We start from the raw sequence: 13960 nt of genomic DNA, 5'->3' as shown, positions 1-13960 counted from the left end.
GACTGCAACTTAACATAGTAAAATATATATTAAGAACTCTGTATTTTGCATTTCTATGCTTGTCTTCTTTCATATTTTATTTGGGTTATGGTAAGTATAGTTTTGTAAGATAAATTATAATGGACCCCTTTGCTAGAGTTGTTTCCTGAAAGCATTTTCAGCAGATCATATGAGAGGTTTCTAAGGATATCTAAGCTATACGTTTTAGGAGACATAAAACAGATGAGTTTTGATGGGATTTTGTGTACAACTGTGATAAGAGCTGATTTAAACAATGATAGTTTATTATGATAACCCAGTTCAAATACATTGCAAAATGATTTCTAAAAATGTATTTTCTCAAAATAAAATCAATCAAATAACCCCTCCACCAACCCAAATAAAGCATTGTTGGTACACAGAAAAAAGATCATCGGTAAAATGATTTTGCGGCATAAAGATGCTAATGAACACTGAAAAGAAACAGAAACATAGTTTTGGCATTGTATCCTAATGATGAATTATTCATTGTAGTATTACATAACAAATAAAGCTTTTAAATCATACTAAAAATATAATCACAAATGCACTCTTTGAATATGAAGTGATGTCATTTCAACAATTTCTACAGTTACATAAAAGCAGCTTAAACCTTTGCTTAAAAAGTTAGAGTTCATTCAATAGGATTTCAAATGCATCTATTCATAAAGAAACACTTAAGTGCAATAAAACAGGCCTTTCATACTTAAGGATCCTGGAATACGGTCATGATACATTCTACTGTAGTGCAAATTTGTGCATACTGAATATTTCCCGTTACGCAAATTATCCTTTGATTTCACTGATACTGGTATTGGTAACGCGAATCTCAAAAGAACAGACAACGCTGGCAGATTGCAGTAGCCCACCAATAAAAAATACCAAATATACGAATTTAAAGTATATAATGTAGCCCTTTCATCACAAAAGGTTTGATTTTTGATACAGTGCCGTCGTCTGCTCAGACTATTAGAGCATTTTATCCTACCTTCAGCCCAAAATATCTACATGCAGTATAAACACATCTAAGTTTGAACATACAATGATTATTATTCCCTGGTATGTTTCATGTTTGGGGGAAAATGAGGAAGGTTGCTCTCCCAGTGCAATTGTGTGAGAATGCAAGACTGACACCTGGGTGATTAAGAGTAATACATTCGACAAACGGCAATGACCGCATAACTGATATGTACATTAGATTCTGTTTATGCACCCATGTTGTCAATGCAAATATCGGCTGGAAGCATGTTTACGAGTACCTTTCTGGCGCTAATACACAGTCCATACAGACCAGAGGAATCATTTCAGCAGTTAAAGCAATCAATGAACTCATTAACTCACCTCTTGCACGCACTCCATATTAAAAGGCAACTGACAGCAGACCCAAACGCACACGGATCGTGTAAACTTTCTAAATGACATTCACAAAGTCATCTGGCGAGAAAGGAGCCCTCTTTGACTGGCACGGGCTGTGGTGGCAAATGAACCTCCGTCCGTCTCTACCTACTCATATCTGCTATTTCTGGATGTAAATGATAATAATGCATAGAGTTCCCACGCAGGGCCGAGGGGGCTTGGAGATATCACCGGGAGGAACCCAGGAGCAGCATCCAAAACACCAGCACGAATTGGCTCCATTGATCTCTCTCTCCCATGCAAAGCTGAGTAAAACTAATGCCTCTCAAACACTTATTGAGCTCCCTGAAAAGAGTGCCCAGCCTCTCGCAGTCGTCCACCAAGGAGCTCCACAGTGGCTCTGCTACAGAGTGACTGTGCACCTTTCCCTGTCCCCTGAAGTCGTTCTGGGAGCAAAGACAGTTTGACTACATTACACAACGTCATTCTCTACTATACAGTCAATCCGAACGAGGAGCATGTCGTTCAAGATGACACAACACGACCGTGGCGTGAGAGTATGCGTGGGAGCGGTAGTATATACAGACAAAACAGGTTGGTATACTTGGTTTCTCTACTTATTTGTAGCCAAAGTAAGCTAAAAATAGATATTGCTGAGGCTTAATAGATGCCACTAAAGACCTTTATGTTATAGCTAACGAATGGCAGCACAGTTCTATCTATAGAGCAGGCTAAGGTTCTCTTATTGCAAAATCTCTTGATAAAGAAAGGAGAGTAAGAGCAGAGGATGAAGTTCTAGATAAACGTGTTTCGCGATTTCTGAGCAAAAAGTCAACAAACGCTCACGCAAACTGTTTTTCATGCCGCATTATACTACATACAAATTCAAAAATACACACAAAAGCAAATCACAGCCAATGCGTGAAGCTGATCAGATGCCACTTTACCGTTCGCTGTTCGCTTGTGTCCGACAGGAGCCCCGGCGTTGGCATCGACATCCGCTTCTGCCCCCGCGTCGCGTTTTACGCATCCCCGCGGACGCACCTCCGTATCGTCGGCGGTCCGATTAGATCTTGAGCATTTTTTCTTTTAAAAAATACAAAAATGACTAGTGCTGACCTGAGATAGGGCTGAAGGGCTGCGAGCCAGATGGCTGCTGGCGAGCACTTCCGGTCTTGGCTGTCAATAGAAGGGGCATCTGACGTCGAGACACAGCGCGGTCAAATAAAAGATGGATAATCCAAAAGAGTAGGGAATAATTGCGTATGCATTATAACCGCCACAACGTCAAAACACGAATGGATTTTTACAGAATGAACGATATATATCTATTCCGTAGGTCCAAGGAAGTGTCAAACAAACAAAAACGTTATTTTTGATTAATTGTCTAGGCTGTTTCCATAGTATAATTTTTCATTTATAAATATGCACTGGAAATGTATAGTTAAGAAGCGCACGGCTGCGTGTCAAAACCAATGACACCCATGCAGTCAACATTGAGAGGCGTCACTTCAAGGAATCGATTCTTTGAATCGTTCATTTTAAAGAACCGGTCAAATAAGCGATTCACTAATCACATTTCGGTCTGACGTACTCAAAAGGTCTTCAAGTAAATTCGTTATATTGTGTCCGTTTCGGTTAATGTTCGTGTTTATTATAATTCAATAATTTATTAATTTGACTTGGTTGATTTGTTACCAGATTTAGTTATTAAAACGTCAATATAATCTAGCATGTGCATTAAACGTACTAAATTAATATATATGACTTTTGCTAACAACACTTTCTGTATTTAAGGTCATTTTTAAATCTAAATTAAATGATAAAAATATAAATAATTTAGTTTCAATTTATTTTCTTAACTTTATGTATTATAATCTTACTTTTTGTATATGCAGTCTGTGATTCAGTCATATCAATTATAAAATGATTATAATAACTGAGTTTTATTACTTCAACATTTGATTTGGATTTTGGATTATTATGATTATGATTTCCAAACATCACTGACTTCAGGAGCATACGGAGACCACACGGCCCTACATGAGGAAGTGCATGGATGATGTCACTGTCACCAGAATCCATCACCATACGGGCCAATCAGAAACCTTGGCTAACAGGAGACGCCAAAGCTCCTGAGGGCTAGAAACACTGCCTCAGAGCTGTGGGACGAGGTGGCCTGGCGACTGCAGCCAACTTGTCTCGCATCAGGACTGGCCAAGAGACAGCACTCCAGAGGGATTGCAGATCGTTTCAGTGACAGCAGACAGCAGGAACCCGGGCGAGGAATCCAAACCATCACGGACTACAAGCCCTCTCCACGGGACTCCGTGATAGCCCACCTCTCTGCTGAACTATTCAATGTCTCTTCTCGCCACTGAGGCAGACAACAACACTCCAGCACAGAAGGCTACCACCTCTCTCTGGTGACCAGGTGCTGATACTGTCCTGATAGTGTGAGGCTTTCTGTCTCAGAGGGACAAATGTCGCAAAGCCCCAGGCCCGATAACATCCCCGGGTCGTGGTTCTGAGAGACTGTGCTGAGCCTGCCGATGTCCCCACGGACATCTTCAACATCTCACTGAGCCAGGCTGTTGTCCCCACGGCCTTAAATCCACCACAATCATCCTGCAACTGAAAGTCATCTCCTCCTGTTACAATGACTCTCCCGCCCGGTCGCACCTTACTCCCATCCCCATGAAGTGCTTTGAGCGCCAGTCATGCACTACATCAAGTCTGTCCTCCCCCTGCCCTGGACCCCTACCAGTTTGCAGCATCGGGTTCAACTGATCAACAGAAGATGGCCCACTGCCCCTCCCACTCAGCAATTCACCCACCTGGAAACCAAAGATCTGCTATGTCAGGGAATTGCTGTTCATCGACTTCAGTTCAGCATTCAACACTCATAATCCCGCAGTACTCATCCATAAACTGGCCAGCTAAATAACTCTCCTGTGCAACTGGCTGCTGGACTTGACAGGAGACCCAGTAGAAACTCGCTGGCAGCAACTCCAGCTCCACTCATCATGAACACAGGGCCCTCAAGATGTGCGTGCTGGAGCCCCCTCTCTTTTCACTCTGCTGACCCATGACTGTACTCCATCATCCAGCCCCTAACTCTCATCAAGTTATGGATGACACGACTGTGGTGGGTCTGATTAACAAATAAATAAATGAGACACTCCTACAGAGTGAAGTGATAGGCCAGGCTGCGTGCTTAAAGATACAATCTCCACCTGAATGTGGAGAAGACAGTGATTGTTAGGGACTCAGAGAGCAAGACACCTAGCATGCTCCATTGATCATCGACGCAAAGCAGTAGTGAGAGGGTGAACAGCACCAAGTTCCTGGGTGTGCACATATTCAAGAAGACTCCATCATGGAGTCACAAACACGCATCACTGCCAAAAGCCTACCAGCGCCTCTGTACTTTCTCCGTGAAACTGAAAAGAGCAAAAGCCCCAATTCTCATCATGCAGAACTCTACAGAGGCACCATCGAGAGCATCTGTCCAGCTGCATCAATGGTAGACGGAGCCCGCACCGCGTCCCGCCAGAACACACTCTGCAGCTAACGTGAGAGCTGCTGAGAAAACTGGCTGGTGCCCTCTCTCTCTCTGGATATTTTCACCGCTCATCCCACGCGAAAGCCACCAGGATAGCAGGAGACCTCAATTCACTCCATCCCACTGTTCTTCTAACCTGCTGCCATCGGGAAGAGATCATGGAGTCTCCGAGCCAGAACCAGCAGGCTCAGGGACAGTTTCCATCCACTGCGCGGCCAGAGACCCAACCCCTACCTACTCCCTTCACTCCACCCTACCTCTGGCCCTGCCCCAGGCCTCAGGACCTCAGACTGTGATCCCGCCCCACATAAAACTCCACAATCTCAGGCTCACTGCACCTCAACGACTACCTCACTTTAACTTAATTTAATTTTCCCATCATGCCTGTCTGTTGTTTAATGTCTGTATGTTTAATGTTGTACTATTTATATTTTAGATATTTTAGATATTTTACTATTATTTTATTATATTTTAGTTTTTTGAATTTTTTTATTCTTTATTCTTTTATTCTGCATGATTAAAAGGTCAGAAGTGAAGGAATTTCATCCAGCGCGTATGTTGTATATAGAGTATATTTGGATAACAAAGTTGACTTGACTTGACGTAATTTGACTTGATTTGAGAATCATGATTCGTTATAGTGAACTGTTGTTGTCACTAAGGTCCTGATCTTGAAAAGAGTTGATTCATTTATGCTACCGCTCAAGCAGCCAAACAGTGTTCGAATCTTCTCTGCAGGCGTCCCGCTATGATCACACTACCGCATCTGCTCGCGCACTGCGTCAGCCAACCAGAGGGCAGCACTAAGCAGCTTGAACGTCCCTATGAGGCCTGCAGGAGCGACTCCTTAATGTAAGGCGACGGCGGGACTGGTGAGTCAATAAACTTCTAAAAGATTATTTTAATTTTCCAGTCCTTCAGAGCGCCACGCTATAAACCACAGCCCACTAATGTCATTTATATTTCTATTAGGCAAAATAGTTGAAATACCGTCCTCTCGTGAACTCTGAAAAAGTTTTTCGGCATGTTTGAATGGGGTACTACCAAGTTTTGGGCTTGAAAGTTGACATGGGCTTGTTCCAGGCCGTAAGGTAATTTGATTACTTTTCTGAGATGTCTTTTCTTGACACTGGCTACCTCTGTATGCATTCAGTCAAAACTTTAGTATCCTGTTTAATTTTCGACTGGGCGTCCCCATCAAAGCATATCTGTCAAAACTAAGACGTCGAGTGAGGAGAAGGTTTCAATTGTAACGGCACCATGCTACCAAACTATGAAAGCCGTGCCGTGCCCTATAGCTTATTCACAGCCGTTATGATCTGCGATTAAGCTTAAGATAGACGCTTTAACTACCAGGAGTGTATAAACATTTGATAAACACGCCTACCTAAAAGATTCCTCGCGCTCATAATAATGAATGACTGTAAGACATCGAAGATCTCACAGTTGATCACAAGCATTGGGTTAAGACAAACAAACAGTGATCACGCTTAACTCAGATAAAACACAATCACGCTGAACGGCCAGGTACTTCACCGGACCAGCCGCTAAATTAGTTCTGTCTTAAAAGCGTAAAATAAATGAGGATAATATGAAACACGCTTCAGCCTTTTCTTTCTTCTGTCAGCACTGTTTGTGTGTGTGTGTGTGTGTGTGTGTGTGTGTGTGTGTGTGTGTGTGTGTGTGTGTGTGTGTGTGTGTGTGTGTGCTGGCTGCTGTGATGTGAACTGAAATGTAATGGGTTTAAAACTAATCTTTTAAAGGTTCTTGTGCAGGAATTAAACTCAATTTCTTGTAAGAGTATGAGAGAACTAGAAGAGACTAACTAGATTATTAGCCCTGAGAGCTACACTCAACACTCTCAGAAATAGGCCGAGTGGATAGAATGCACTTGTTTTTAGGATAATAATTTGTTTTCAAATAATGTGCTAGCTCCTGAACGCAGTTTCTAAGATGTTATCTTCATTTATCTTTTTTTTTTTTTTTTTTTTGTGATGGTCTTATGGTTCTTCAAAAATGACAAGAGCAAAAAAACATGGCAGGCCAATCTCAGACTGATCTCCAAATTTGACAGTGGAAGATTTCTGGGCGTAAGACTGGTTTTTTGTTTTTCTTGAGTTACACATATACAAAATACCCCAACCTCCCAATTAATTTACTGTTTCAATTGATTTTATGAATCTCTTCTGGTGCAGGCTTTATAACCATCTGAGCTCTCCAGTAATTTGATGTCAGGTGTGATCATCACTTTCTGCTGTAGACCTTTATCATAACATGCTGCCATTTTATGTATGTAAAGGGGTAAACCTAAACAGTTGCCTCAAAATTAATAATTCGGGTCGCTGCACCATTAAAGCTCAATGAGATTTTGCCAGTTACTTGGTTATTACCATGACTTTAAGACCTAATAGGACTGCGATAAAGATGCACAAATCATTACTGACCAATCAAACTGAAGCATCTGTTGCAGAAATAAACAATAAAATGCACATGGTGACAATTTAGTTGTTTTTTAAAAGCAAGCCAATGTATTACTTCCAACAGAACAAACTAAAAGAAACAAATATAGCCTAATGCTTACTAAATATCATTACTATAACTTTCTAATATAAAACATTATATTAAAGCATTGCATCTTTTTGTGACTTCCTCTAGTCCTGTTTATGTTCCAGTGGATGTTATAAAATTTACATTTGTGTATTTCTTCGTTTTGGCAGTTTGTTTCATTGCCATCATCCTTTGCCGCTTTTATGTAGTGTACGGATTCTCCAGATTGAAGCGGACTTGCTTTGTGCTTGGGTTGCAGAAGGTATTGTTTCCATGTGGGAGGATGAGAGGAATAAGAGGAGGCCGCCTGGCTCATCACTCTCAACAAGCAGCAGAGGAAGCGTATGACTCTGACCGCTTTGGTTGAAACTGTAAGAGTTTGGAGTTAGTCACTGAACGCCCCTCAACGTGACACGCAAGTAATCTGCGTACGGCAGCCCTGACTCTCTAAGGTTCACCTGTTTCACCTACAGCTGCTGTGCCTCATCGGCGAGGCTCTCACGACTACAGCGACGGCCGGTAAGGGGGTCAGAGTCAACATCCAACGAAGGAGATAAAATCGCCGCCTGACAACTGACTACGAACAGAGGAGCCGCACCATTACAGGGTGAGACTTCACGCGCTTACGCTGCTGCGTAAATGAAACACTCGGCTGGTTGGCGGTACGCTATTGTGTTTCGCTTCTGCGGAGGGTGCATACGAACTAACATTGGCGATCCCTAAGAATATGACCATCGCCATCAGTCCCCATGCTGACACGCTACCAAGAGCGGCCCACCACTCAAGAACAAGCTCTGTGGTCCAACATCTTCAAGGGCCTGGATCTCACTTCTCCTGTCTTTTTCTCCGCCCCAAACTAGGAAGCAACAGTGCAAAAAAAAAAAAAAACTGACTCAACTGCCATGAAACCCCTTGCGCACACTTTCCTGCAGCTTCTACAAGCACACTCCTGGACTCGCATCACAATGGAGGCCAGGCACAGATATGGAATTGAGAATAATAGTACTCTGCTGCCCTTACACTACACGCATTATAAGTATTATTTCTTGCATCATGCTGTACTGCTAATGCCTCGCCCAACCCACCAAACACTCACACACCACTCACACCGTTTCACCCTGAGAAAAAAAGATGCATGCACCAATGAAGTTACATCTACTGCCTACCTCTTTGTGCAAGTCTTCAGAGCTCAGGAAGCATTTAATAGGCTTTTTTTTGTTTTGTTTTTTTGGAAGAAATTGTCAATTTATTTAATGGTAGAGGAAAGAAAATGTTTGAAGTGTTTTTTATCCAGCAGCTTTGCTGCTTGAAGGTTTAATGAACATAAACATTTTAATTTATTCAGATTTAATCGCCAGCAGTTCACCGAGATGGTATCTGGTCGTTGGAGGAATGTAATCGCTTAATCTTCATAGAGCTGCCTTACGTCTTTGCCATAACTTGATTAAATTTGTGTTTGCAATTCAAGATAAGTGTTTTTATATTGTGAATTTTTGATGCATCATAAGTTTACATTCCTGTTAGAATAGTAACCGTGGATTTGTTTTAGTGCGCTGTAACAGATGAATTGTGCTTGTCTGGATGTCATTGGCTTGAGTTGCCTTTCAATAAGATAGCAGCGCTAATGAATAGGCCCTGAAAATAAAATAGATTTATGTTGATTCAATTTATTTCACTGAAAAGGGAAAAGGTATCTTGGTATTCATCACTTCAATGTTGCATGATGTTAATTAATTATTCAGATAAATTCCGCCACAGTAGATCAAAGAGGTAGCATACATATCTTGACTGAGAAGCAAATAGAAAAACATATGTTTATTAACAAAGTTAATGTATTCATTATCTAGGTGGAATCGAAGTTTACCCACAATTTTCAGGCAGTTTGTGACCCTTCAGACTTTTTTGTAGCTCACCCCACTCCTCAGGATGCTGTCTTTGTTTATTTTATTTTTCGAACTTGACATTGAAACAAGAAATTGAAGGTTTAGATTTGAAACCTCACATTCAGTGAGTGAAGCCATGGAGGTCCTTGTTTGCAGTGCCTGAATGAGGTTTGCAGCACAATCGATTCTCTACCCATCACAATTTCATTCTAGGGTCGGGATAAAACTTTGACTGTGCCTACACAGCCACATTATTATCTAAATCCAACTATTCAAAGAGCCTAAATAAGTTGGAGGTGTATCATGCGGTAGACTTTGAACAGTATTATACTATGATATCGCATCAGAAATCAGTCGCTGATACTGGCAGTTAGAGCAAGGACGGAGGGTTACCATGAGCACATGAAAAGAAAATAAATAATGATTTATTAGAGAGGACTTTATTTACAATCAAACCGGAGTTCAAAACTGAGATTTATTCATCTCGGAAGACAGGTGGATCAATATGGTGCAGTTTGGTTCTGCTACTTTTAGTCTTAAAGCTACCTGTCATTTATCTCGTAAAAAGCACACAAATTCATTTATTTGAAAAATTATATATATATATATATATATACATATATGTGTGTGTGTGTGTATGTATTTGGTGTTTCCAAAAATTATTTTTAATCAATGCAGAAATAAGGTGCTGCTTTTTTTGTGTGGAAATTAAAAATTAGATGTTTGGTTGAAAAGAATAGCATTTATATTAATAGAAAATCTTTATATAACATTAGAGTCGTCTTTACTGTCACTTTATCAATTAAATGCACTTATAGATAAAGAGAATTTTTATTTATGTACATTTTTAATTTACTTGATACTTTTGTTTTAAAATAAATTACTTGGTTTTTAAGGCAGTAAGTACAACCAATTTATTTTAGCTCCATTATTAAATGAAGGATTACCTAAAGTAAATAAAATAGTCACATCACTTACCTTTTTTTCAATCTGCACAATTGGTGTTAGCAACCTGCCCAATCTAAAAAGTAACATAATGCATTATCACAAAATTGAACTAAGCAACTTAATAACGCTTATAGTATAAATCTAACACAATGTAAAGTAACTTCTACACTGTTGATCAGCAGAATGAATCAAGAGGTTTACTATGTGGAGGAGCCGACTAATCAACTTTCAATAATTAATAAATCCTCATTTTACCACAAAAGACATCTTGACTCTTTTAACATTGAGATTCAGGTCAATAATAATGCACCAAAGCGATGCAAGTGTTGGCTAGTCTTTAATATCATTTGATGTCCTCTGGTTGCTTATGTGGTGCTGACATCAGATAATGAGATCTACAGTCTGATGTGCAGTTTGAGCTTCCCAGCTTCACACCTCTAGGGTCTCTCAAATTTGAGAGATCTTTAATCACCTTAGTGACTCCTGCAACCAATAGAGGATGATGTAGTCTGGCCACCACCATCGGTCTCGAGCAGATGGAGATACGGTGCTAAAATCTTAATTTAGATGCCTGCTTGCATGCAGGAATGCTCAAGTATGTGTGCATAGATACATAATCTGAGATGAAAGTTTGGTCTTTTGAAATGGAGTACCCATTGGAAGGAAAAGCTAATAACAGCTGGGACTCTGAACTGAGATACTAACATGGTCATTGAGGTGTATTATACAACCGTCTCTAAAAAGGAAAATAGCCACTAGTAATGTCTTTACATAAACTCTCATCCGACTTCTCTAAATACTATGCAGCAGATACTGTCAAGTTATTCACTAGGCAGATGCTCTATGAAGTGGCCATGTCTATTATCATATATTATTCTTGCCTAGTTGAGAGTACGAAGCATCTTTAATGCTTTCAAGTGGTAATCCTGGCATGTGGCTTGGGAGCCAAGCAAAACATTTTCAGTATTTCGACAGTGCGCTGTACGGAGAGTATGGCAAGACCACTCTCTAACAATGACTTCTAGATTCTCATACACAAAGAACTCTCTATATTGTGTGATTTCAGGTGAACAGGTAAAGGTTTATATCTTTGTAACTAACTGGCTCTTTTAGCCTCTATAATTTAACATCTGTGTCAAATTCAATTTTTTAAAGTATAAATATTTCATGTTGCTCAATTAATATGAATTGCTAAAAGATGTAAAGTAAAGAAAATTTGACACATTATAGTGGAAAAAGATACTTTGAAAGAAGTTTTAGATGGATTTTCTATTAGTGTATTTATATATATTATTTATATATACACTATATTATATATATATATATATATATATATATATATATATATATATATATATATATATATAGATATAGATATGTATATAGATATAGATAGTCTGTACTTTACATACAGTATAAGCTCTTCTGAATCTTGTAGGAGTGTGTGCATGCATATGCATTTAATCCTCTGTGGAAATCATTCTAATATACTGTTTTGTTACTTTAGAAATATTTCTTATTACTGCCAGTGCTGGGATAACTGGGCAAGGTTAAAGGTGTTTTTGTTGAAATTTTTGATGAATAAACTGCTCAAGAAATCTAACATCTGCAGTTTTATATAATTAAATATACATATTTAAATAAAAATAAAATATACATAAAGAAAAAATAAAGAAATAAAATAAATACTGACTCCAAAACAGTAGTGTGGCTTGTGTGTGTGTGTGTGTGTGTGTGTGTGTGTGTAAGATTTTGATTGTATACATTTAGTGGTATCTTTCATTTATATTTATACACATCTATAATTGTCACTTACACAATATGCACTTTCTGCAGCATTTTTCATCTGCCAATAACCTAAATGTGAAAAGTAATGTACTTTGGAGAAATGAGAGGGGAAGATTGTGAGATACACATCATGAAGACATGATTAATGGCCATGAAGATGGAGACTCAACTCTCACTTTGTCTCTGCCAATTAGTCACCCCTATACGAGTGGAAATATTGAGGCCTTTAGGATCACGCTACTCAGTCTGAATGACTTCATTGTTTGAGGAATCGTATGTTTGTTCTGACTATTTTTAATCACAGCACTCTACTTGCAGTAAAATAAATCTTACAATGTTATACACATGTATTTTTTTTAAACTGATTTCAGCATGCCGCGTTCAGGTATAAATTGCCATCCCTATTTATAAATGCTACATAAATCAAAAGTCCCGAGTTCTCACCGGATGGCTGATTCATGTACAGATTTGTATCTATTTGCCTTGTTCTTTAGACTTATATTTGTACTGCCCAATAATTATTATTCCTCCATTTTCTAAAACGCCTACCACATCCTAAGTTGGCATGACTCCTAATGCCCACACATAGACTGCTGACAGATGAGTTTTTATTTTTATGAGGCAAGGGGTGAGAAACTGAATTGTCCTATGATCTTGAAACGGCACTTGTCACACACACTGCTAAGTGTGTTTGTAGATAGGATTGTCGTGGTCAGGAGTCCTCGAGGCCTGGGCCTTGATGCTCTGGATGGTTTCATGAGAACCGACTGCAGTGAACGCTGGGCATATGGGGTGTAAAGTAGAGTTGAGGAAGGTTCTGTTCACACTTAAACTTGATACACGAAGTGCTGCACATTCTACTCAAGCTTCTTTTGCACGCAGACGGGGTAAGAGACATTAATTCAACGCATCTCTCTACTGGGCCTTTAACGTCAAAGGAGCGGTTGCGTCCTGTATCTCAGGTTGTTGCTTTCTAAAGAAAGATTTACTGAAATGATCAAACATGCAAAGAAACATCAAAGCGCTCTCCCTGTATAATTAAATTGTTTTGACATTTGTTTCATTTTAGAATGTTTCATCTTTTATTCTCAGAATCATAGAAGTATAAATAATTGTCTCTTCAAATTTTATTAAGTTTATTGCATCGTGCCTTTTATTGGTATCAAATATGCTTATTTGGGAAACATGAGTATGGCATTTCTGTAAGAGTGAATGGGAAAAATAGTTTTAGCTGTTGCTGCACTTTGGGAGTGAATGCATTGGTTGCTAATGTGTTGAACAGACTACAGCAGGAGTCACCTGAACCATCTAGCTGTCCTAGTGAAAATGCATATACTAAAATGTATTTGAAATACATTTATTTAAGTGCTATGTAATACGTAATACATTTTGCATATTTATGTTTAATAAAAAATGTTTTTAATGCTAAACACGATACTTTCCAGTTGGTGTCTGAGGTCTGCCAACAATAAATTAATTTTATATCTGAAGAAGTCCAACCAAACATTAGGTTGGCATATATTTGGATTGTGCTAAAGGCCACAGTACACCTTAAATACCTTGCATGTATTGTTCAAAGATAATAACTCTCACTCAAGTGGCCTTAAAACACTTTAGGCTATAATAAGAAATGACTTCAATAAAGCTTAATTACAGTTTTTATATCAGTACACTAAGCTATACATACATTAATAGATTTGAATATTTGGCAAATGACTGTTTTACCAGGGTGCTAACAATAAAACATGAATGCTATAGATTATCTGTCTGTGAGCGAATTAATATTAGTAACTGAGGCGTCCTCCCATCATCTGGAAAGTTTTTTCTTTTTCATTTAGCTGATCTTTCAAACTCA

The sequence above is a fragment of the Puntigrus tetrazona genome, chromosome 13 (genome assembly GCF_018831695.1).
Source record: "Puntigrus tetrazona isolate hp1 chromosome 13, ASM1883169v1, whole genome shotgun sequence".
NCBI lineage: Eukaryota > Metazoa > Chordata > Actinopteri > Cypriniformes > Cyprinidae > Puntigrus > Puntigrus tetrazona.
Note: the sequence above shows the minus strand (reverse complement) of the source record.